The sequence below is a fragment of the Aptenodytes patagonicus genome, chromosome 9, assembly GCF_965638725.1.
Source record: "Aptenodytes patagonicus chromosome 9, bAptPat1.pri.cur, whole genome shotgun sequence".
Taxonomy (NCBI): Eukaryota; Metazoa; Chordata; class Aves; order Sphenisciformes; family Spheniscidae; genus Aptenodytes; species Aptenodytes patagonicus.
The window spans coordinates 14,579,526-14,604,952 of NC_134957.1; positions in this window are offsets into that span (position 1 = coordinate 14,579,526).

Below are 25,427 nucleotides of genomic sequence, written 5' to 3' on the forward strand. Positions count from 1 at the left end.
CAAAACCCTCAATTATTCAATCCACAGAATTTGAACATTCATATCTGAATCTGTATTGTATCTTTACATCCAGCCCTTTACAGAAGGAGGGTATAGTGTAGACACTATTCCCAGCACACGTTTTGGAACATTACTAGTTTGAAAATGCGGTTCAATAGCTTCAGTAACTCTGCTGCCATCTCAGAGACACCACCAATCTTACATCAATGGAGAGCACGTATAGAATATAAGATGTATGTCCGTTCCTCCTTCCTCTAACTAGATTCTCCAGTTTTAAACTTAGCCTAGTGAGGTTCCTGTCATGGCAAGGGTTGTGGACAATCACCTCATGAAGACACACTCAGGGTAATTTCCACTGTCTTAACCCAGCAAGCAGAAATTACTGTTGCAATGATCAGATTGGATTTGAATTTTAGCTTACTAAAAAGTGCTGCCCTTTTAACAGCCATAATTTGCAGGTCAAAAATGACTACAAGTACACTTTTGTGGCCTCTAACTGTATAACAAGTCATTATATCTGGGTTTCTGATTACACTTATTCAGATGTCCAAATGACAAGCTCCATTTGGAAGTAATTGTGATAACAAAAAGGGATTAAATCACAGAAACTTCCTCAGCGTTTTGGTATTATCCACAGTGCCATATCATTTTATGATGGCAATGCTGTCCAAGAAGCTGTCTGATAAATTTTCATTCAATGACAACACTTTCACAGTCTGTTCTCTGCATGTGCCTCTCTTCTTTTGCAGTTGTGGCTTATGCAGAGATCTGACAGGGCAGAACCAAGGACTTATAAATCAATTCCTCAGCCACTCTCCTCTGCTCTTGCAACTGTACACAGAAAAGGATAATCAGTCTCTACTCTGGATTTTCTCTCTCTGTTTCTTTGGGAAAACACACATACTTCCTTTTGGTGCCATACATACATAATGCTTATTATAATGAAAAAAAGCAATTCTAATTAGCCTCATTAGGTCATAGAATCATAGAATTACTTAGGTTGGAAAAGACCTTTAAGATCATCGAGGTCAACTGTAAAATGGCACAGACCAGAAAAGACAGTATAGATATAAAACCAAACATAGGTCTACTTGAAAGGGCACACCTCCTCAGATGCTGGAGTACAGTATAAAGACTTCCAACTAGCACCAGAACCAGAAACAGCCTAATTGCATTTTCCTCCCTTTGCGAGACAATTCTTTGGAGCAAAGAACATTCCTGCTTTGCTATTTGAAAAGTTCTTACAAAAAATGGTTCCTAGTAAAGGCTACAATTTTGTCACAGTAGTCAAAAAGCTCAGGAAAAACATAATCAAGGTATTTAAGCTTTCAAAAGGTCCCTAAGGCACACAAAAAACAGTATTGGATTATGGGTGTTGCAGAACACAGACTTTTATAAAATAATGGAGATATTAACCTTAAAAACTACTGAGTCTATTAGATAAAGAACCCATACAGGGAAATTCATTCAGCAATGTTTTTGTTCAGCTGTTGTAATCATTCTTGTAAGAAATAACATTTTTCTTGAACTTTGCTTTTACCTTTACTAAAAGGAGGCACTTCAGGACTGCAACTTTACTTTCTACTTTAGTATTATTATTAATAACAATTATGATGATACTTAGAGCAAATCAGCAATTTTTGAAGTATAAAAAGATTAAAACTTGGGTAAAAGTATTTACATCAAGGAACTAGGATTTTATCCCTGGAATCGGTGATATCAAGCATTTAGCTCTACTTCAGTAATTTTATTTCTCCTAGGAACAGGAAGTGCTTCCATGAATTTAACTTTGATAAGTGGAGATAAACCTTTTTTTGAATGTTATTCAATGCATCTGGAAGACTACTAATTAAAAAAAATAAAGGAAAAAAGAATAAAGAGAAGTTTACTAGTGTCCTAGAAATTGCTCATCCTCTTGAACTGATAAAACTAAAAATGCTGAGTATATTGAGATTGTTGAAGATTTAAAAGAAATTGCTCACAGAACAGGAAGAAAACAGAAACTGCTAGATTTAGTTTAAGAGCATCCACAGGTAGGACAGCAGAAGTACAATAGACAGCAAAGAGAGAGACACTAGACATAAACATAAGCAGGCATACAATGACTAATGGACATCAAACTCTGCTCATTCTCAGCATATTCCTGACCCAAAAACTTTCTTTTGGGGATCCCTGGAGTATGAAATGATTCAGCCTCTGTTTGGTGAGTGAATTTAAATATGGACTGTTTCCACTTAATATGCGCATCTGTCAAAAGCATTGACAGTCCAGATAAGATTTATTAAACAGTTCAGTAAAGTTCAGCAGAATTGCAAACCAAGACATGAGGAGGCAAGGGTTAATGTTAGGCTGTTAATTTTTGTGCCTTAGAGTCAAAATCCCTATATAGTCATTGGAGGAATTGAACGAGAGCAAAGGGTTATTCAGAGGATCTAGGCTATGGGCCTAGGGCTCTCTCCACTCACTATGCAAGACATGTAAGATAGATGGCTAGTATCACTTTATGTCAATACTCTCTACAGCATGTGTATGCTTTTCTTTGTTGGGGGGGGGGGGGTGTGTATGGGGGGGGGGGGGGTGTAAAAAAAAAGTGACCTAGACACTTATGAGTTTACATCAAATAATGCATCGTTAACATTTGCAATGAAGAAGTTGTTAAACTGCTGTGTAGATGAAGGCAGTAGCAAACATAAAAACCAACTGGTTTTGATCTGTTTGGAGATACTGTTATCATGAAGAGATAGCGCAAAGCTGTTTCTGTAAATATTTGAATAGCGTCTGAATTCAGTGGCTCTCCCACCTCCTAACTCCGGTTCTGACCTAATTGGGTAGAAGGCTTACGCGTGCCCAGGAGGAGGCAGACAGAAACCTCAGGTCTGGAAGTACTGTATGTTTCCCTTGTCACACATCAGAGACCGCAGCAAAGGGAGGTTAGGCAAAATGCCCAAAGTCAAGGAAAGTTAAATATAAATAGGAACAGAAATGGGGGTAAACACTCACCCGTTAGCTTGCTGAAAGCTAACTTCCTTATGTTCCCTGTCATTAGCCTTACTGGGCTAATGGTATTGTTTTTCGACATAAATATCTCTTACTCCTTTAACCAAAAAAAAAAAGGCATCATTTAAAATTACAGATTCTGTTTTGCTCTGAGAGACACAGGTCCACTGGCAGAAGTAGAAAGAATAAAGGTCACAGGAGGCATAATTAGAAATCATGTGTCAGCTATGTAGGGTAGTGTCAATATCCCAATTTCACTAGGGAAGGAAGGAAGAAGCAGGAACAGCTTCTAACAGGTGAGCTATAGAGTCTTCAGTGCAGCTGCAGTGAGAAAGAGCAGTGCAGTTACCATCAATAAAAATGACTTGGTAAATGAAGATGCAAAATTCTCAAAAGACTCAACAAGAAAGTCTCACACAGAGTACATTATGGAAGGAGATATCAAGATGCTAACTTTGGCATTACCAAAACAAACAAAATACTACTTTTAGCCCTCAAAAACAAGGTAAATAAGATAAGAGTTATCACAGCATGTAACATGACTCAGTTCATTCCTTAAATAATATCTACAATAATTAGGAAATATACTCAGATAAATGTAAAAAGACGGCAACTAAAGAAATCTTTAAGAATGGTCTGTAATAGAGAAGAAACATAAAAAATAATAAGAAATAAGAATAATAAAAAATAAGAAGCACTCTCATTGGCCAAGTTTTCCTAAGACCATACTGTATATAGTACATTAATTTATGAACTTTCAGATTACGTACCAAATTTGATGTTTCATCTTTTACAAGATGAAACAAATCAAAGCAAACAAAATTTCAGTAGCTTCAGGTAGTGGTGCATTTTACCCAGAAGAAAGAATGCCATAGAGATGCCCTATAAGTATGACTATTACACAGTCAAATATTTGCAGATGTGTCTGAGGTAAAAAATACCCATGAAATTTAGTCATGAAAGTGCTAGCATAAGAGTGCTGTCATAAGAATTCATCTTTTTCATTAAAAGCCTACTCAGAAGCATCTCCTGCCCTAACAGGGCACTGTATCTATGGGCTTATTGCATTAACTCCAGTCACTGTTGTAATAAGCATTCAGCTTAGTCTCTATAAATTCTGACACTAATTTAGACTGTAAAGAATTTTTGCCACATTAAAATAGAAAATCTATTATTAATCACCAGATTATGCAAAATTATGCTCATGGAAATATTTCCGTAGTTTAGCAAGAATATTGTCAATGGAAATTGCATGAAACGGAGATGAATATCATATCCAAACTGTTTAATATTTACTACTAAATTTAATATTTACTTACCAAAGTTCCCATTATAAATGCATATAAATAACAGATTATGTGGAAGTGCAAACATGAGCACTGTTATTCTGAAGATATATCTTGTTTTCTATGTTTTATAAAAGTGTTTCCAGTAAAGTGTTTTGCACAATATTAATTAAAATACAAAACAGGACGTTTTCCTCTTAACTGAGCTTCAAGAGTGTAGCTTCAAAGCTATCATACATAATTTTCACCTGTGGAAAAACAATGCTCCTTATGAATAAGTAGCTACAAATTTGCACATGAATCAGTTGAATTTCAGAACTACCTCAACAAAATAAATCACTCAAAATGACACCGAGACACTGAAAATTTACTGCAAACAACAAAACAGCCTTAAAGGAGACTGGGGGACATATGTCATGTTATGCATAAGTGATAATACCATTTGCTCAGACTGAACCTTGATTCATTCCTTTCTAAGATGGTGATGAGCTTCAAAATACTGAAGTTTAAGTTGAACAGTAGAGAATTGTCCTTATTTGATCACAGTGGAGAAGTTGAAATAGAGTGCTACTGCTCTCAGTGGCAAAAATTGTGAGGTGAAGTGTTTTGAATATAAACAAGCTGGCAGAATTTAACAGTAAGTTCTATATCCAGAGTTAACTTCCATGTGAATCAGGAGACAGGAACAGGATGGACTTTGGTCTGGCAAAACCACTGGGGAGGAATCAAACTAGTTCAACATGGAGAAGAAACTGAAGCTGTCATGAGGAAGAGATGGGTAGCAGATCTCTAACAGCAAGAAAACCTCTGCTCTAAGATGCGCAGAGCGCTCTCTCTGTGGGAGAGGTTTGCAGAGCCATGAAAAATTACTAATAAAGTTCTCTCACTGCCCAACTTTTTAAAGGGAGACAGCAGGATATATTGCTGTTTCTTGGTTTTCTTCCTGAATTCTGAAATATTTAGATTTCATTTGATACTGAGAATCCATTTGTAAATAGTTTATAACAAAGCTAATAAAATATGAATACATGTTTGGAGCACTCAGGTAATCTTGGTATGAACTGTTAACAAGTTCAACTGGCAAACAGCTTGCTAAAATCCCAGTTAACAATTACAAGAATAAAACTTTCTGTTGATATTTGTTAAATATTCACAATATTACTAGGGTTTGTTATGTGTATAACTTCTAATAATAAATGTTTTGACCCATTATAATTTATGAAGCCATGGCATAATGAATAAAAATTTGAAGTGTGACTAACATTTGCTTTCAACATGATAAATTTTAAATTGACATTGGACTACTGATATATAAGTACTGGAAAATTTACCAGTCAACCAAACACCTTATTTAAATGCAGAAAAATGATTTTGCTATGTACTTTTCAGGGAATGTAAAATCTGAGGTGAAGAAATAACAGCAAAAATTGTGATAAATTAATGAATAATATTAATTGTAAAATACTGCTGTAAAAATTAATTTCCCATACTTCACTGGATATATAAAACTTGTCTTCAGTATTAGGAAGGAACAATACTTTTTAGAAAAATACTTTTAGAAATATTTATATTGTACACAAGGTTACCTCAAAGCTATAATTTAAGGTTTTAGCTAATTATGGATACTTTCTCTTTATTATGCTGCAAGATGGGAAACTGGTAACCAACAAAACTAAAGGTGAGATATAAGTCTTCCTGTTGATTTCCATCATATATTTCATGAACTGCATGAACTCTGAAGAGAAAGCTGAACCAGTACAGATCCTGCACACCAGTAAACGCAAGGGAATTTCCACCACATGAGCAGTTCTCTCCGTTCCCAGGTTCCACAGCTGTTTGCTCCACTTCGAGCATGTTAAGTTTCTTATCAGCTATTCTGAATGGAGCCCAAGTAGTATTTTTTCCACTAATCTGGCTTCTCACTTCACTTAAATATTCTGGTATCTTTGTTTCTTAGTTTGCTTCCCTATTGAAAATAGCTTAATTGACAAAGTTCACCAGTAGTCTTTATTAGTCAGGTTATGGCTTTTCAAGCCAAAATCCATATTGCTACTCCCCTATCTTACACTTCCTCATAACTACACTTTAAAAAAGCCTGTTATCCTTTAAAGCTCTGATTTAAATTTCTGCTTAAAGCAACTTTGAGATGTAGACAGTTGGAAAATCCTGGAAATAAGACACTTCTATTTTTTTCCATGATTTTCCAATATTCTATTAAAAAAATTAGTTAATATACACTCAAAGAAGTAATTTACAACTTGATATTGAAACAAAACTTCCCATTACAACCAAAGACTGATTCATGCAAATTTTTTTTTGGTAGGAACTTGTGAGAATTCTGAGAGTAATTTTTGTCAGAGTTTTAGATATAAAATCCTTTTTGTAAATCTTAAGTTTCCAATGCAGAGAGAAGTCATTTTCTCTTTCAGTTCTAGCCATACTTCTTTGAAGTCATATTTCTTTGAAAGAATGAGATTTCAGAAAGCTTCAGAAACCTGAATAAGTAGGGCAAATGAGACTTAACCCTAAGCTTAACTATCCATGAGTTTATTTTTACATCAACAGTACTTTCTGTTGACTGAAAAAATAATATCATTTGAAAAATCATATATGATTACGATTGGTGTCCGTATTTGCAGCATATTGTGATGAATGAAAATCCATACTATATTTTATTGAGATAAAGTACTATATTTTCACTTGAATGGTTCAAAAGTTCTATGTAATTTAGCAGCATATCAAATACTTCTATATGCAGTCTACAAAGACAATTTTACCCTAGTCTTCTGTTACTTGCTTTGGATGGTTCTCCTGTAATGTGGCATGGCTTACCAGTGAATTCATCTTGAAGCCCCAGTAATTTCTGAGATGCAGGTTACTGGAGGTATAAGTTATATAGTGAACATACAGTATTTGTAACAAAGAACATAATTACTCTCAGTAGCCTAAAGAGTGACTGCACCGTAATTTATAATAAAAAGACGTATTTACTAATGAAATACCAAAATGTCTTAACCTCTATCACAAAAAAGAGTGTAATATTTAAAGCTTCTTAAAATTAGATGATATATATTTCTTTCAAACAGATCTATAATTTGGTAATCTACTGTTAAAGAAAATGAAAGAAGAAAATGGATTTTTTTTTTTCTTTGATGATGAAGAAAGATAACCCTGGGGTGGAATTAAAGGTTCACTTGAAAAGGTCCCTTTTTCATTCATATCTGGTTTCTTTTTTATATTTTTCTTCTTGGAGGTAATATCAAGCTATAAGTTTGTATACTTTGATAAAAAGTAGGAAAAAAAAACAAACTCCACTGGGAGATCAACTAAGGTTGCTTTGGAGCAAAAGCAGGATTGCCGCATTTCTGTACAGAATTTCACATAGGGTATGTAAATGTACTGAATGGTACAAATGCAGCAACCCCTCATTTCACATAGATGGATCAAAACATACTGGATGTCTTGTGCATGAGCTATAAATTTTACCTAGACATGTTGATTCCACATGTTCCTGGAATTTCTGGGCACCTAGCTAATCCCAAACACATACAACCCTTCTATCATGCTTCACTATGCAGGATGGATAGATAGAGCCCTCTCTGTCCTTCTAGAAGTTTCCTCTTCAGTTTCCGCCTCTTTTCTATTCTATCAGCCCAGCTCTTCTCTGGACCCATTCCAATGCTAATTCTTTTTTGAATCTGTATAACTTGAATAATAAAGTCTTAGCAGGCTCTTACAGGACAAGGGGGAATGGCTTTAAACTAAAGGGGGGTAGATTTAGACTAGGTATAAGGAAGAAATTTTTTACACTGAGGGTGGTGAAGCACTGGCCCAGGTTGCCCAGAGAGGTGGTGGATGCCCCATCCCTGGAAGCATTCCAGGTCAGGTTGGACGGGGCTCTGAGCAACCTGATCTGGTTGAAGATGTCCCTGCCCACGGCAGGGGGGGTTGGACTAGATGACCTTTAGAGGTGCCTTCCCACCCAAACTGTTCTATGATTCTATGATTAAGCAACAATATTGATACTTTCCTATTTCGCCTGGAAACACCTTCCCTAACATATTCCAAAATCATATGTAGTGTTCCAACAACTATACTATACTGACAACTCTGGTCATTCTGTCATCAGAATTATCTCCTTGATCTACTGAACCATTTGCAACTGAAAAGCCTCCTTCTCTAGAAGAAATAGTCATTATTATCCCATGTACATGATGCTCATGCATTACTGCATTTTAACCTAATTCATCACTCAATTCTTCAAAGTTATCCAGGACTTTTTACAAAATTACGGATCTTCCTCTACACATGATTTCCAAATTTGTGCTCACTGCAGCTTTAATACTTCATACTTTGTGCTACATTTTTAAAAAGAAAAAAACTGAACAATTTTGACCTCATGAAAAATTCTTCAAAAATTTCACTAATAATTCGACTACTTTTCAAGCAAATGAGATTTAAATTCCATCTTAGACACTAATTCAGATTAATAGACAGGTTGAGATTACGTTTTGTACTACTTGCAATTTTAATTATTTGCCATTCTATGCAAGGCCTGATTCATCACTGGCAGCAATACTTCTGTTCTGCGTTACTGAATCCAGTTTATCCTTTTGCAACAAAGAGGCTGGACTCACATTAAATCCTCAGGAACTTAAAATTAAAGAAGACTTTTGATAACTACAAAATCAGTAATTAAAGAGTTATATGAGAAAGAGGAGGGTAACAAAAAAAGGAGAAAAAGAATATGAGACTTAAACATAAACAATCGGGAGAACAACATTATTACTACATATCCTTGCAAAGGAAAATATACCTAGTAGAAAAATAAGTCAGTTCTAACATATTCTTCTGCATGACTTCAGCTTGCAGTCCAAAGTTCATAATAATATACCTAAGATGCATTATAATTGCACTTATCTTAATCGTCATTCTCTAAAATATTTGAGCTGTGGATTTATTTAATCTTTGCAATGTGCTTTGTCCTCACAATTTCTTTTTAGCTTAATACAGTACTTATTTTATAGCTGTCTCTCTGATACGCCTGTGACAGGCAGCACTTACTTACAGAATTAATGATAGGCTTGTTTGCCATTTCGGCAGTTGGTGGCTGACTGATGTTGAGACCTGTCTTCTGAATTTTTGTCTCCAATGAATTATAGTCACGTTTGCTGATAAGATGTTGAATTTTGATGCCAGTATCAATGCCACCAAATGTCTTCCAAGTTATGAAACCATCTAAACCACTAAAACTGCGTTTTCTCTTCCACTAAATCCCTGCCCCATTTCTAGCACATATATACACCAAGTAGCTCTATCTGCACAAATTACGATTTTTTCATAAAAAAGGCCAAAGCAGCTCAATTGAAAAGATTTTAGTTCATAAAAAACAGCTTAATGGTTTTTTTTTTCTCAAAGATGGATAACCATTTATGATTTAAATCACTGATAAAAGCAATGTCAGTTTAGTATAGGCCTTGCAAACAAAGACATTCAGATACAACTAGATTAGCCAAAACTTCGTTTCTTTCTAACCACTGAGGAAATTAAAGTACAGGGAAGTTATTGACTTTTGAGGCAATAGCTGAGACTGTAATTTCTTCCTTTGAGTCAGTCTTGGAGTAGATTTCTGCGGTCTCAACCTGACACTCAAAGTCAGAGGTAAGACTGAACATAAACATATTTTTTTCCAGGCTAGGCACTAAGAAATATTTTAGGAAATCTATGTTTCTGAGGGACAAAATAAGTAGGGTCAGACCTATAAATGTATAATTTAGCCACCAATCTTCAAATTTGATGGAAACAAGGAACCTAAAATCATGTGCACCTGGCCCTACCATTCAAAGATGAAGTGTATGACAATAGAACAAATTAAAACTAAACAGAACTAAAAAAGTTCCAGATATGTAGCCGCAGCACTTCAAAAGGATGAGGCAGGAAATCATTTATCCAACACAGTTTGACTTTAGACATGCCCTTCACATACTGAAAATACAAGTGCGAACTAAATCAGAATAGCTTCCGACACTGCATTAGTTATAGGGACAATATTGGAATTACTGGGGGAAATCTAGCCTGTGTTATGCAGAAGGTCAGACTACAAGATTGTAATGGTCCCTGCTGATTTTCAGATCTATGAAGTTATGAATAATTTAAATAACTTTGCAGGACAAACAGAGGAACTGGAGTTTAACAGCTGAGCAGGCAAAAATTTTTTTTACCTCACCCACCAAATGAAGTTTAGAAAGATTTGCAAATATCTGCAAAAAATAATGTTTAAACAGTGAATAGCTGTTTTCACAGCCTTACCATGGCCAATATAGCTGGTTTTGGTGTTTCAACCTACTTACTACAGAGATGCATTCAGGAGTACGGCTGTATGGAAACCTAATAAAAACAGGAAATTCCACTTGGCTGAAGATTTTTCCTCTGTTTGCAAATGAACACAGTAAAATGAAGTGTGAAATAGCTTATTTGGTAATTGACTTACATATCCTTGGCCCTAAGACCATGAGGCCATGGTTCCATCCACTTTAATCTGGCATTAGCCCAGGATGCTGCTGAAGAGGAGCATCCATCCAGACATCCAAACAAGTATCGTGTTCCCATCCCTTGAGAGGACTGATGCAGCTCACCAAGTGGCCTCACAAGTGCTAGTGTCAGCACAATGGACTCAGGGAGATCATGTAGCCGTGGCAATTGGAAAGACAGGACTGAATTATGTCAGATTTAAGTAATGCTATAATCACAGTCTGGGTCTCTACCAGTTCAATTGACTGAAAAGCCTAAGATAGCTCAAACCACAAGCATGCTTACTTTCTAACTCATATTAACTCATACTCTGTAACTTGTACAGTGGATTTTTAGGTCATTACTTTTGCACTTGTGACCCAAAGATTTATTCAGTTTAGCAATCCCTTCATTACAATTCACACTGCATCTTTGCATAGACTCAGAAAGCAAGCTGCTGAATACAAACATTTAAATTAAAAAAACCCCAAACCTCTGTCAATAAAGCCTTTATATGCAAACATAAAAAGAAAATAAACACTCCTGTCTTTGTCCTCCAAAGGAACTCTGTCTTGTGCATCTTTAGAGATAGAAATATATTAGGAATTCTATCAAATGACATGTTATTTTTAACTATATTCACATCACAATAAAAAAGAATAATGTCTTCTGTGCAGAGACAAATGCTTAAAAAGCAGGGAATTTTGAAAAGGAAACCCTGAAAGATAATGTACAAAAGAGTAAAGATTAAGATAATTTTCTGCCCTCAGCCTTTAAAGGACATATAGGAAGTGAAATAGTTTTCTCAGGATCCAAATTCTCTGCATGTAGAAACCTATTATGTACACTAGTGTTTACTACTATCCAAGAGCACATCATGAAAGACCTCCAGGGTCCTCATAAACCTTTAAACCTTTTAAACTACAAAGCTGAAAAATATCTGGCAAAACCAGCTACAGGAGAACTGCACTAATGTGTCCATGAGATCATTAGAGGGGCTTTACATTCTTGTGTCACACCTAACTAACTAAGAGGCTGTGTGGCTCCACAGCTACTGTCCCTTCTTTCGGATCATTTCTTGAGAGACAGTGAAGAGGCATAATCCCTGATCTGAAAAGGCTGTTAGGTCACCATTACTATTTACATGACCAAAATAATTACAAGGCCTTGGCCACTGTACTAGCTGCCATAAAGAATAGAAGGCAAAAAGCATGGTCCTGATATTACACTGAATGTCCAGAATCTCTTGTTTTCACAGCTTTTGTATTCATCCATGAGCTCCTCTAGACCTCTCTACTCCATGGTTGTTAGATCATCTATCATTAGGTGATCAAATAAAACCAGATGCTGATTCCCACAGCCCTGGTTTTTCACAAAATTTATTTTGACATCCATACATAGGGTAAACACTATCTGGGAGCCTACATAAAAATAAAAGCCCCCTTTTGGTCCACAAATATAACTTAAAGAAATTTATATCTAAAGGGAATCAGCAATATTTCCTCAGCTGCAGAGAAGTAAAAATGTAACCATGAATCTTCCCATTTGAAACTAGGAAACTGCTTGCTACAGTCTTTCATCTATTTCTATTCATAGTTGTTAATTTTTAAAGAGACCAAAACAGCAAGAGGACAGAACAGTCAATCCTGTCAGATTCAGAGAAAAAACACATTAGTCACCTCCTGAAGTGTGGCTCCTTATTCCAGCCCTCCTATGGTTTATTTAGCAAAGTCAGTGTTCTGCTTTTTCTCTTGGGCCCAGATGCTGTGCCTCCCACTCCATCTCAGCTAACGATGCTCATGCTTTGGCTTGCCAGAGAGTAGCAAAAGAGGAATACCATCCCTAATGCTCCACTCTACCACAGAAACTCCATCTTCTTAGCCACAAACTGATTTTGTAGCCCTTACTGCTATAGCTCTTACTTAGGGATTCATTTGCTCTGTGAACACAGACACACAGAGGAATCGTAGCCATGGACGTGCTATCCCAGTGCTAACTTTGTGGCAAATACTGCATAAAAATTCCAGCCATAAAACCCATAATTAACCCCATTCTTCAGAGTGCTGATAAATGGGATAGGTGATGCTTTTAGAGCTGTCTCAGCAATGGTGTAGATGTTGTATAACGCTTTTCTAATGTTCTCCAAACTCTTCTTTGCTTTTATGATAAAATCCACTTCATTTGAGATCTCTTGTACAGAGTTTGTGTGAGAAAGACTAAGAGTTCATTCCTCCAGCCCTGACAGAGCACAAAGCCTGATGGACTTACATCAAGAAAGTAGGTAGAAGCTTCCACCCTCCATAGGCTTCCTTTTTGTCTTTGAGTTTGTCCGGGAGCTCCTTGTTCATCCACGCAGGCCTCCTGGCATTTTTGCCTGACTTCCTCTTTGCCGGGATGCATCGCTCCTGAGCATGGAGGAGGTGATCCTTGAACATTACCCAGCTTTCTTGGGCCCCTCTTCCCTCTGGGGCTTTGTCCCATGGCACTCTACCAAGCAGATCCCTGAAGAGGCCAAAGTCTGCTCTCCTGAAGTCCAGGGTAGGGAGCTCGCTGTGCGCCCTCCTCAGTGCCCTAAGGATCTTGAACTCCACTGTTTCGTGGTCACTGCAGCCCAGGCTGCCATTGAGCTTCACATTCCCCACCAGCCCCTCCATATGTTTGCACCTTTTCCAGGATAGGTACATGTAATTTAAAATAATCAATCTTCAGAGATGGATTTATGGAAGAGAGACAAGGAGATACAGATATTGAGTTCCCTTTCTCTCCCTGCCCAGACTGCAGATGTAGGAACTCCCCATTTAGCATCCCTGGTTCTCTCCTGCTTCCTGTTCCTTATGTAAAGAGAGTAACAGAGTTGATGTGCTGTCAGGTAGGGATGCTTGTCTTTCCCAGCCAAAGAGGCCTCAATATACTCACATATCTGAGCATGGCTGCAAAATCATGGTGTTGTCATTCACAGACAGGCTGCAGCCACTTGATTTTTACTAGGAATATAGGCAAATTTTTATTTCATTAGTGCTACATCCTTTGATAAGCAATGAGACTCCCAGACCCAAGTGTACACTACAAACCAGCACTGGAAAGACATCACACAAAGCTTCATTAAGAACATAATATTTCTCATACCCTCATAATTAGCTGTAAATTAGCTGTAAAACTTTTACTTAAAACAAGAAGCATTGTAGTTCTAGTACAAGCAACTAGGGGTGCACTTTTTAATTGGTGTGTATGTCTGCTTCCACAAACAGAGCATCATTTGGTCTCCGTCTGCTCTTTATTCTAAGTGACAATTGTAGCAAAAAGAATTTTTCCCCTTTGTTGAGATAGATGATGAGGATTATTGCTCTTGGAGAACAGTCATATTACAACTGCATAATTAAATCTGACTGAAAATCTCTCCCAGTTTGCTGCATCCTACTACCTAAAATTCAACCCCTAGAAATAATAGTATTAAAGACTTTCAGCTAAAAGGCAATGTAGACATATGCTTTCCAAGGAGCATCTTCTGCAAAGATCATATATTTGTTACCCACATAGTCCTCTTCTTCCATTTTTTTTTTCCTGGGTGTATTTCAAAATGTCAATTTTCACACAGCCTTACAGTTTGGCTACTAGCTTGCCAAGTGACCATCTTGATCCACATATTCCTTTTTTTCTGTTGAGATGATCTGAACACTCTTGCCAATTGTCCTCAAGTTTGTGTAGAACTGTCAATATTAGAAACTCATTTGTTATCCACAGTTAATTAGACATAAGGCGGTTTCATCAGAGACATAGCTTTTCTCTATTTCTTGGCTTTCTCAGTGCAGAGACATGGATAAGCCAAGCTACTAACGTGATTTGAGAACGGTTTCTTTGCATGGAATGTTGTGATATTACAGAGGATGGCATGACATGAAATAACGTAATATAACAGCCTTTTATTTTTTTAATAGAATGTTTTTCCAACTGCATTCTCTTTGGTAATTGGATATACTGAATCTAAAAAGCTCCACTGTACAAACACAATGAATTCATTGGATTTACTGTTTACTAGAATTCAAAAATGAGGCAAACACTGTGAAAGATATTTTAGGATTAGCATCTGTATGCTAGATGGTCCAAATGCTAATGAGGACATTATGTTCCTGCAAAATTTCATACTCAGTTATGAGATTTCTGCCTGTGCTATTTGCTAAATTGACTCACAACTCTACCTGCTATACAACATCAGAATGGAGGTTATTTCTCATTAACTCAAAAATTCAAGACCCCTCCACATACAAAGCCCTTGTGACTTTTGCAACACAGGAAAAACTGCTCATTTTCTTTCCTAGAAAGGCACTAGTCAAGCAATTAAATGACTATGGATCTCTATGGAGGTGAGATAAAGTTACAGAAATACATATTAGTGTTTTAATACAACACAGTATTGTATTGTCTGTTCTGAAAAATAGATACAAACCAAGAAACTCTAGGTTATATACTTCCACCACTACATGCATACAGCTTTCAAATGGGTTAAATGCAATTCTGTTCCACTGGAGCCAGAGATGGATGCCACCTTAGAGAATCACAGGCAGATTTTGGAAGACAAAAAACTCTTTCAATTAGCAGTATGTATGTATTTGTATTTTTTAACCAATGCACCCCTATCATGGACATAATTATACTTGTATAAACTTGGCTTATCTTCTTTTACTTAGCATAGTTAATTTCCTTCCCAAATGAATAAAAACTGTAAAATTAATACACTTTTATTCTGATATCCTTGCAAACACACTATGATTGTGAGGGACAAAATGTTGTGCCCTTTTTGTTTTAACCATATACTTAAACTTCAGTGAGAATACAAGTTTATTCAGGTACCGGTAATTACGTTTCCTATTCAAAATGCTTGAGCTGTTAATATTAGCTCACCACGTTCAGCACCAGTTTCCTCACCAGTTATCTCATTCTTTGTTACGTGTAGTCGGGCTATTACCTTTTTGGTAGACTCAGCATAGTACTTAGGTACTATGTGTTAACACTATAGCAGATTCTTATTTATCCCAATCTGCAACAAAATAAGATAGTATATGACATTTCAAAGGTGATTCTACAGGGACAGGCTAAAGATCTGTAGTGTCTAATACTCAGTGCAACAGATTTTAATTATTCAGAGCTATGTAAAACCACAATGTATGACAATTCTTTAAAATGCACCCTTTTTATATCATTATCAACAAAAAAAAAAAATTTCTTGAGCAATGAAAATTTTCAACAACATTCTTTTCTTTTCCCACTGTTTTCAAGACACTCCTTTCAGTTTAAGAGAGGACACATTTTCATTAGGTTTTACATTTCTATTGCAACAAAATGTTTTGAGTTTATTGAAATTGCCTTAAAAATATACTGTAACATAAACAAATAATAGCATATTCTTTCCTAGAGCAATTACAATTTGATAAAATAATTTAATACTATTTAGATCACATTTTTTCCTCAGGACAAAATAAATATGTATATTTAATACCGTTTCATCAGTATCTTTTGTTACTCTTATAGCAGAACATTCTGGTCAGTTTTCTAGCATGCAATTTAAGTCACAGCTCTGTGAGCTGTACATCAATTAAATTAGAAATTGTTATGGGGCTGACCCAAAATGCAATGCAGTCAGTGCAATGCATTGACTTCAACATGCATTAGACTTTTTTTTTTTAAGGCACACTTCCAGTATTAGAGGTTAGATTAACTCATGCATGCACAGAATACATCATTAGAAGAAAAAGGTTTTGCAAGCACTAATACTTGTCTGCTTCAGAATTCTTCCATTCTTGTAAGAATTAAAGCAATAGGCTGGGGACAGGCACATATAAGAACCTGCCCATTGATATTATTTTAATCACTGTTGGCTCCTGCTTCTGTTTTTCTGTGTGGTCCCAAGCTAGTTTCTGCAGTCACACAGTGGTTTCTTTCAAAGAGCACTGTTTCTAACAAGCTTTCCATCAAAACAGTTACATTTGTTTAATGCAAAAAGCTATTTGACACTTAGGATGAAACCATTTAACATGTGAAAAAAACTTAATTAAATAGGACTGATTTGCACATCTGTTGCAAAATAGTAGAGCACTTTCATGGACACAATTTGTCCAGAAAGTTCTCTTTGAGCTTCAGTCTGCTTACTTTACTTTGTGATCAATTATTGCTGATGTTAATGTGAGTTTTGACTGAGTAGTGAGGTCAAGATTCAAATTTTTAAGCGTGAAAGTTTCCCATGGACTCACCACACTAAAAACTGTCTAGGTCATGTTCACACGGAAATCAGCCTTTAGCAAATGCCCACTTAAGCAGATGAATGAAACAATCAGATTTCTTCAAGAGCCCCTAAACTTTGATCATCCATTCTTCTATTTGGAGGTCTTAGATGTTCAGCAGTTTGAGAGAATAATCATTTTGCTTAAGGGTGTGTCCTGGTTTTGGCTGGGATAGAGTTATTTTTTTTCCTAGTAGCTGGCATAGTGCTGTGTTTTGGATTTAGGATGAGAACAATGTTGATAGCACCGATTTTTCAGTTGTTGCTAAGTAGTGTTTACACTAGTCAAGGACTTTTCAGCTTCCCATGCCCTGCCAGCAAGAAGCTGGGAGGGGGCACAGCCAGGAGAGCTGACCCAAACTGGCCAAAGGGACATTCCATACCATGTGATGTCACGCTCAGTATATAAACTGGGGGGAGTTGGCCGGGGGGGGGGTGGCGACCACTGCTTGGGAACTGGCTGGGCATCGGTCAGCGGGTGGGGAGCAATTGCATTGTGCATCACTTACGTTGTATATTCTTTTATCATTATTATTATTATAATTATTTTCCCTTCCTTTTCTGTCCCATTAAACTGTCTTTCTCTCAACCCACGAATTTTTTTTTTCCCCCTATTCTCTCCCCCATCCCACTGCAGGGGGGGAGTGAGCGAACAGCTGTGTGGTGTTTAGCTGCCTGCCTGGTTAAACCACAACAGGGTGGAAGTGGGAGCTCCACATTTTTAAAAGTTTAGTCCTCTGTTGTGTGTGCTAGAGGTACTTATACAGCTATCTAGCCAGACTCAACAAAGGTCTAATCCAGAGCCCAAACAATTAAAACATTTCCATGTCCAACTTTGAACTAGCTTAACAAACAACCTACCCAATCAAAAATGAAAAAACTGGGCAGCTTGGTTTCAAGGTTTTCCTTTAGGCATACAGGCAAAATTAATACTATCCTCATCCTCAGGTTAGAAAAATCAATTTTGCAGGACCAGCAGAGGAGGTTCCTGTTTGGAAGAGAAATTAGGTAAAGATCTTGCAATATGATGTATATTTACACTTACCTAATGAAAACCTGATGAAAATCCTAAAATTCAGCAATATCTGAATGAGCCCTAGAGTCTCTAGGGATCCTATACTCTTCCTATTGGGAGAGTGCAATAAAATAGGACAAGAATGAACTCCCTGAGGGGATCCTATGGTTTTCATATTCACAGAATCCTTCCACAGAGTTTAAAAAAGGGATGAATCCAGCCTTAAATAATAATTCTTTAGTTAGCCTTCAGTTCATTTGTATTTCTGGTAAATGAAAAAAGCCCCAGACCTTCATAATCCATTCTCACTGTAGGCAGGTATTACCAGGAATGTCAGAGCACTCAACTTTTATGGACCTAAAGATTTCTTTACCCTCTAGACATTTCAACAGATGATAATTTTTAGGCTTGTCTCCCTATTTTTTCCTCATAGAATTTCCCTTCACCCACAGGCTATTTTTAATACATATTTCCTATCTCAATGACTAAAGCATTTCACATGAAGTGATCTTGCTTTCTTACCACTTCCAGGGTCGGTGAGCTTTTTCTGTAACTTGGAAAATACGAATTGTATCTTGCAGAGAGTTCTTTAAGAAAAGAGTGAATGTATTTTATAAAGTCAGACCCTTCAGCATACTCTGGAAGGCCAATTATTTTCATGTTTGATCTTCTGTGGTGATTCTCCAGATTGTCAACTTTCTCAAGGAGATAAAATATTTCCTTGTTATGTTATTCTTTATCCTTCTTAAAGCCTGAAATACCATCTTCTGAATAACTAATCCCTTCCTCTACAGCACTTGCTCAAACATGTATTTCATTTATCAAATACTACTATGTCCTCTCAACCTTCTTTTTCTCTGGTATCACTAAGATTGAACCTATGTAGAAACACCTCTACATAAGGAATAAAAAAAAGTGCTTTGTGTACATCAAATTATGCAGACCTGCAGTGGTGGCAGAATTACTTATTAAGTGATTATCTACCATAAAGAAAGAATGTGGGGATCAGATTTATTATTTTTTTAAATCCAGAATTTATTCCCAAATGTGTTATGAATCCACAACTTTAATTCTATGACTTATTAGCCATATTATCATTAGAGAGAGAAATGTTGGTCAGGGAAAATTCAGAGCATGTCTGTGAGGCTGGAGAACAAGAGTAGATGATGCTTTTTCACAGAAGAGGCAAAAAGCCTATGGAAAAGGGGAAAAAAGGTTAGGATAGGCTATTAATTGGAATTTTTAGTCCTGAAACTGGTTTCATTTGAGAAATTCCATAATTATTTAAAGTGAGGGTTCTAGTTTACTGTCCCCTTGAAGAACCACCAACTGCTTTTAATTCATACTGCTAAGTGCTTTTCATAGCTAAACACTTTGAAAAAACAAGAAATATTACTCAGGTTATGCCATTTTATGTTTTCTTAGGGAAAACAGTGAAAGCAATTCCTTGTCCTTAGAAAAATGCTTAAAGTGATTTGAAGTACATCATATTCTGTGAAGAAAGGGATATTACAGTGCCTTACTCAATTGATGGATGTAAAGAGCAAGATTTATGGTTTTTGTTATTTGTCTGAACAGTGAAAGAATAATCAACATTGTCAAATCATTCTGTTAAGAAAGAGTACTTTCTAGAAAATGTATTGGTTCTAATGTTAGAAACATCTTTCTAAATATGAAAATGAATCCAAGGATTCATTAAACCAAATAAAACAGTTTATTAGTCATTATTTTGTGTCTCCTCTTTGAACATGACAAATAGCTTATTAAGTAAATGTGAACAGTGCTTGTACAAGCTTTGAGACACTTTCAGCTAAGTTTTGTCTCAAGTTTTGTAACTCATGTCCTCCCATACCCCACCCATAAAATAAAGGATGTTCTCTGAAGCTGCAAAATGATGAACCATTTCTTTAACACTAGTTCAAGTTAAGGCTGATTTCTGTGTGGACACTAATACTAGACTGCAAATCAATACCTAACATTTCTATTATGAAAGGCAAAGGGTGTGCCTGTGTATAAGGTCCCATTACTATAATAGGTATGGAAAGATTAGAATTCTGCTTATCCTTAGGCTTGTGTGGTTAAAGACTTTACAGGCATAGAAAATATGAATTCCTAATTTTGCTTCTTTTGCTACAGACATGGAAGTAGGACAAATTTGGATCCACCCTGATCTTACAAAAAAAGTAAATAATTATTTTCAGTTTGAACATTTTCTGTGATGAGAAGAACATGGCAATGAAGCCTGCTGGGAAATTGCACCCCAGCCAGAATTTGAGACAGACTTAGTTAACCTACATTGTGTATCTACATTGATTCCTAACTCTACTGTTGTGAGATGTGAGTACTTTAAAAGACGTACGTTCTGTGGCAAAGTTCCCTAGGTTTTGCCACACCTCACTGGAACAAGCTAGAAAACAGAAATTGCTATTAAGATAATGCTATCATCAACTCAGGAGCCAATTGTTCTCAATATTCAGGAATGCTATTAGGCATCATGTGTTTTCCTACCATAAGAGAAGGTCATCCTAACATTTGTCTATAATGAAGTTTTGGGGGGAAAAAAACATTAAAAAAAAGATATTATGCACTTTTACTGTTCATTGACCTAGTTTAGTTCAGCTGGTTACTGCATTCATTTGCTGTACATAGTTCAGTATTACTATGATCATTCTCTCAAAACCAAATGTTTTACTGTCTTGTCTTAAAAAAAAACAAACAAATCTTACATATCAAGACAGTTGTTTAAAATATTAATTTGACACTGTACAGGTTTAATTGTGGCCCGTTACAATAATAAACTGTTAATTCCTTTCTTGGCTGCAATATCAAGAAAAAAAGGGAATGTATTGAACCCAAGGGGAAATAGACTTTTCTTATCATATCTACATGATTAGCTGCTATACAATAGATCTTTTTACTCATTATACTCTGCACAACATTCTAAAACACAATTATACTGTAGTGTTAAGCATAAAAACATAGCTGAACCTTGCAGTTTCATGTTTTATTGTCTTTTTAAATGAGTGATAGTATTAAATGAAATGACAACACAGAAAAGAGAATATTTAATGCTGTGATTTTAATTTAGCATTTGGCAATACACAGATGGTGTAGGGTGGCAATGCTGCCATTATTTGAGCAACAGTGTCTGCAGGTAAGAGGATATAAAAGTCAAATTAAATTTGGAACAGTCTATTAAAGATTATGAAATAAGATCAATGTGTCAACAATCTGACCTTGTAAATTAGACAGATGGTTATCTTTCTTATTGCTGGGCTGCAAGGTGTGTAAAACGGCCTCTGTGGTCCATTAAATGAGATTCTGCTAGACACAAAAAGTAGGACAACTCCTTCATTCTGTCAAACAAGAAACTGATCATGATACTTCAGTTCTATTGGACACAATTTTGGCAACTAAGAAGTATTCAATGCTTTTCTGTTCCTGTAATATACTTACACTACCTCACCCAAAAGAGCAAGAAAAGCTGTTGATTTTAATAAACCAAAAGCTTTTCAATTTTCCTGCCTACTTCCAGACAAAAATAAAACCTTACTTACTGTGTATTTTAAAGTAATGTCTTACATCAGTCCAGATTTAGATCAGTGAGTAATTTTCATCATCTTGGACCACAGTGAAAAGCATAGCCAGTCATTACATGACCATTACCAGGCTCACATTTCTTTCTCTAAAGATAAGCTGTAATAGCAAAGACAGACACTAGTGCTTGTAGTATCCAGGATTTTCTCTTTAGTGCATGATTCCTATTACATAATATTTTCAGGGTTTGGTTTTAAAAGGTCAGATGATCATATACATAGTTTGAACATGCAGTTGTTATAGCTCCATACAGAAATTAGGTATTTCCATAACAGCAACCTATGGACCATTCGTTGTCCTAATATTGAAAGGAAAAAAGAAAACCAAAACAAAACCAAAAACAAACTACCACAAAGCTGGTAAAGGGATAATGCTTCCGAAAAGGAAACGGTCCTGCCACTTCCATTTATAAGATGACTTCAAAACTCAGTCTCAGACCTCACTGCTGAAAGTGTTATAATTACAAGTTATCCAGAATACTTAATAAGGACTGCATATCTTCATCCTCCCACTTCACCTCACAATAATTTTGGTCTGTAACTTTCAATAGTCATTGAACATGGCCTTTATTCTCCAGTTTCTATCAAATCTCTCAAGAGTTTCAAGAAAGCCATTTGCTTGCTGAACCATTTATTTCTAGATAGATCTTCATAGAGAGGGCAGCCACATAGGACACCTCTGAGGAATCTTGTACTTGGTTAGGGGATTATAATGTATGCAACAGGAGTCTATTAATGAGACATCTAGATGCTTAAATGAACCTTTGAACATTTAGGTACCAATCCCACAAGTGCTAAACTTTCTTCTCTTCTGTCATTGTCACTGTAAAAGTGAAGATCCATCAACAATGACTGAAAATACCTGCCTGCTATTCCAAGCATTCAAATCCACGCTCTAAGCTTTCTATTCAGATGCCTCTATTTTAGAAGTGATTTTTCAATCCCTCCTTCTCAATTTCTCCATAGCCTTTCCAGGAAAAAGCCTTTCATTTCTACTCACTCTTGCAGATTTTATGTGCATATGTATATATATATGTAAGTATCCACCTTAAAGTGTTTTACCCACAGAACAGCACAAGTATTTAGTGGTTTCAAACAGAATTCAGTAGGAACTGAGTAGATTATGAGCTTGGTTCTGAACACTTTTGACATGGGGGAATTCTTGCAGATATACCCATCTCAACTCTTTTTCTTAAGCCCCCACTATCTTAGAAACCTACATGAAAGCTTGTGTCAGGTCAGCATACATGGCACACATGCTTATGCTACAGAGTTGATGGATTCTGCCTGTGAAGGAATGGATAAACAGAACAGATGGAATCAAAGTCTATTATGAAAGGCAAAACTCCCAGTGTGCAAGTTCATGCTGATGAAACAAAATCATCTGTCCTCTGACTGGAGAACCTTCTAATAAATGGCATTCTGCAAGAAAACAGGATGCAAGGGAGCATAGAAATAAAATATCTAAAAAATAAAAAACCAGCCAGCTGAGGTTTCAAAGTCCACATGCAACATGACTCCTGCCTTGATTCAAAACCCGCTGACCTTTTGTGTAAAAATATGTCAACCTCTGTCTGAAATGGCTACCCCCTGCACCCACACCTGCTCAAGTTCGGTATCTGAAGGGGTGGTTGTGCTTCCCCTTTTCTGAATCAGTTCACAGAAATCATTTGACTTGTATTCTTCAAGGCCTAAATTATTCATCAGTTAGTGAGCTGACAAAAAGAATTTCATTAGGACAAAACACACATTGGCTCATCTCCATCAAAGACACAGGGCTTGCAGATAAGAGTGTCCTGGAATTCCTCTGACGTATGTCTATGCATAATACTCAGATTTAAATGTTGATTAATTAAAAAACCCAAGACACCTACCTTAGTCAGCTCTTCACCTTTATGCATTTAATTCTCCTACACACTGGCATGAAAACAAAGGAACCTAAATAAGAAATTTGAAGGTCGAATTATCTATTATAAGTAAGCAAGCATATCTCAGCTTCACTGAGTGGATTAATATCCATGGTAAATTTGGCTTCAAAGGTTTGGTCTTTCCTGTAAGGGAAATTCCTACTTCTAATGTAGAAACACAGATGTCTTATTGCATCAGATCTGTAGTCTTACTTGGCCATTGTCCCATTATTTGACCATTATTCAGTTCTTGAAATATAAAGGGAAAGAGAAAGAATTCTACACTAGAAAATTATTGGCTGACCTGCTCACAGATCGTGAATCATGAAGATTAATACAGCAGACAAAACTAAAAAAAAAAATTATTTTACTGTGCTCTGGTTATTTAGGGTTTAATGTAGATATATACATATAAAAGTATTAACTTACTGACTTGGGTAATATCCTGTAGCAGTGAGCTCCATAGCTGAAAAGATTTTATTTTAACTTGTTTGTTAGTTTTCTATGGATGCTCTTTTTTTTTGCATTCTGGCAAATGCTGGTCCACAAATAAGAAAATGTTATCACTGTTAGGTGAGTGTATCAGTCAGTCAAGTTTTTCAGTCTGCCTACTAAAATGACAATCCTTCTTTTTGCTTGTGCTGATACATAAGCTTCCTCCAAAGAAAATATGACACTTCTCTTTTTCTGGGTTGAAACCTGAAATTCAGAACAGTGATATGAGATTTTAAAGTTCAGAAAACTTTGTTACAGTAACAAATAACAGAAGATCAAATATAACCAGAGTGTATTTTGGAATTCATTTGTCTTGCAGAAATGCCCATGGGAGGAGAGATTGGTAACCACTCTTGGATACCATCGTAAAGCAGCTCTTCAGCAATTGTGATGGCTTACAGAGTTGCTAGTTTTCTCAAATAAAGGTGTTCTAAAATGTTATGCTACAGAATCCTTACTGGATGATAGCATAGTAGCCACAACCACCTTTGCTGGTTTAGTCCCGTATTTGGCTACGTTGCATCCATTACCCGTATTTATGTATACGGGTATATATTTATATATTATATATTTATATATATTATGTATATTTATATAATTCAATATAATGAATTTCATTAGGTAGCAGGAAACCAAAGTTGTTGTTTTAAAAAACATATTGAGAAAGCACACAGATGTAACTGCATTTGTTCATCTTCTGAAACTTCTAAGAGACAGGAATGGAGCACTGAGTAACTCCCAGGGACTGAATTCACACAGGGATGAATGTCACTCTGAGCGTGGGGTTTCTGCCCCTTCTTTAGCAACGGTTTTGAATACCTTCCTACAGGGCTACATACTCTTCTCCTCTGTTGGATGGGCACCAGTTCCTTTGCACTGACATCAAACTGCTTTGGGGGTTACCGGTTACAAAGTTATAATGATTCCAACACTACTTGTAGTTTCTAACAAAAGCAAAGATGTCCTTTTGAAACAGAAATACACTTCTTCTAAGGACAATTTAAATTACTGAATCCATTGTACTTTGATCACTGGTTGGGCTTAATAGATTACTTGTGCAAATGCTGCTCAATATATAACTTTATATGAATAATATCAATTCTATTATTATTACTTTTACATTGTTTTTGAGCAGCTTTTCATCTTAATAAAAAACACTGAACAGAAAAGATACAGTATTGGAGTAAACCATTATTCTGGCAGAATTAGCATTGTCTCTGACAATACCTACTCCCCAAAGTTTAAAAGGAAGATGTGAACATCACTCAGTACATTCAGCTCTCAAACCTGTATCACTGGTATTCTTGGGAGATGAAGCATGAAATTTGATTTCAAAGCCTGTAAAAA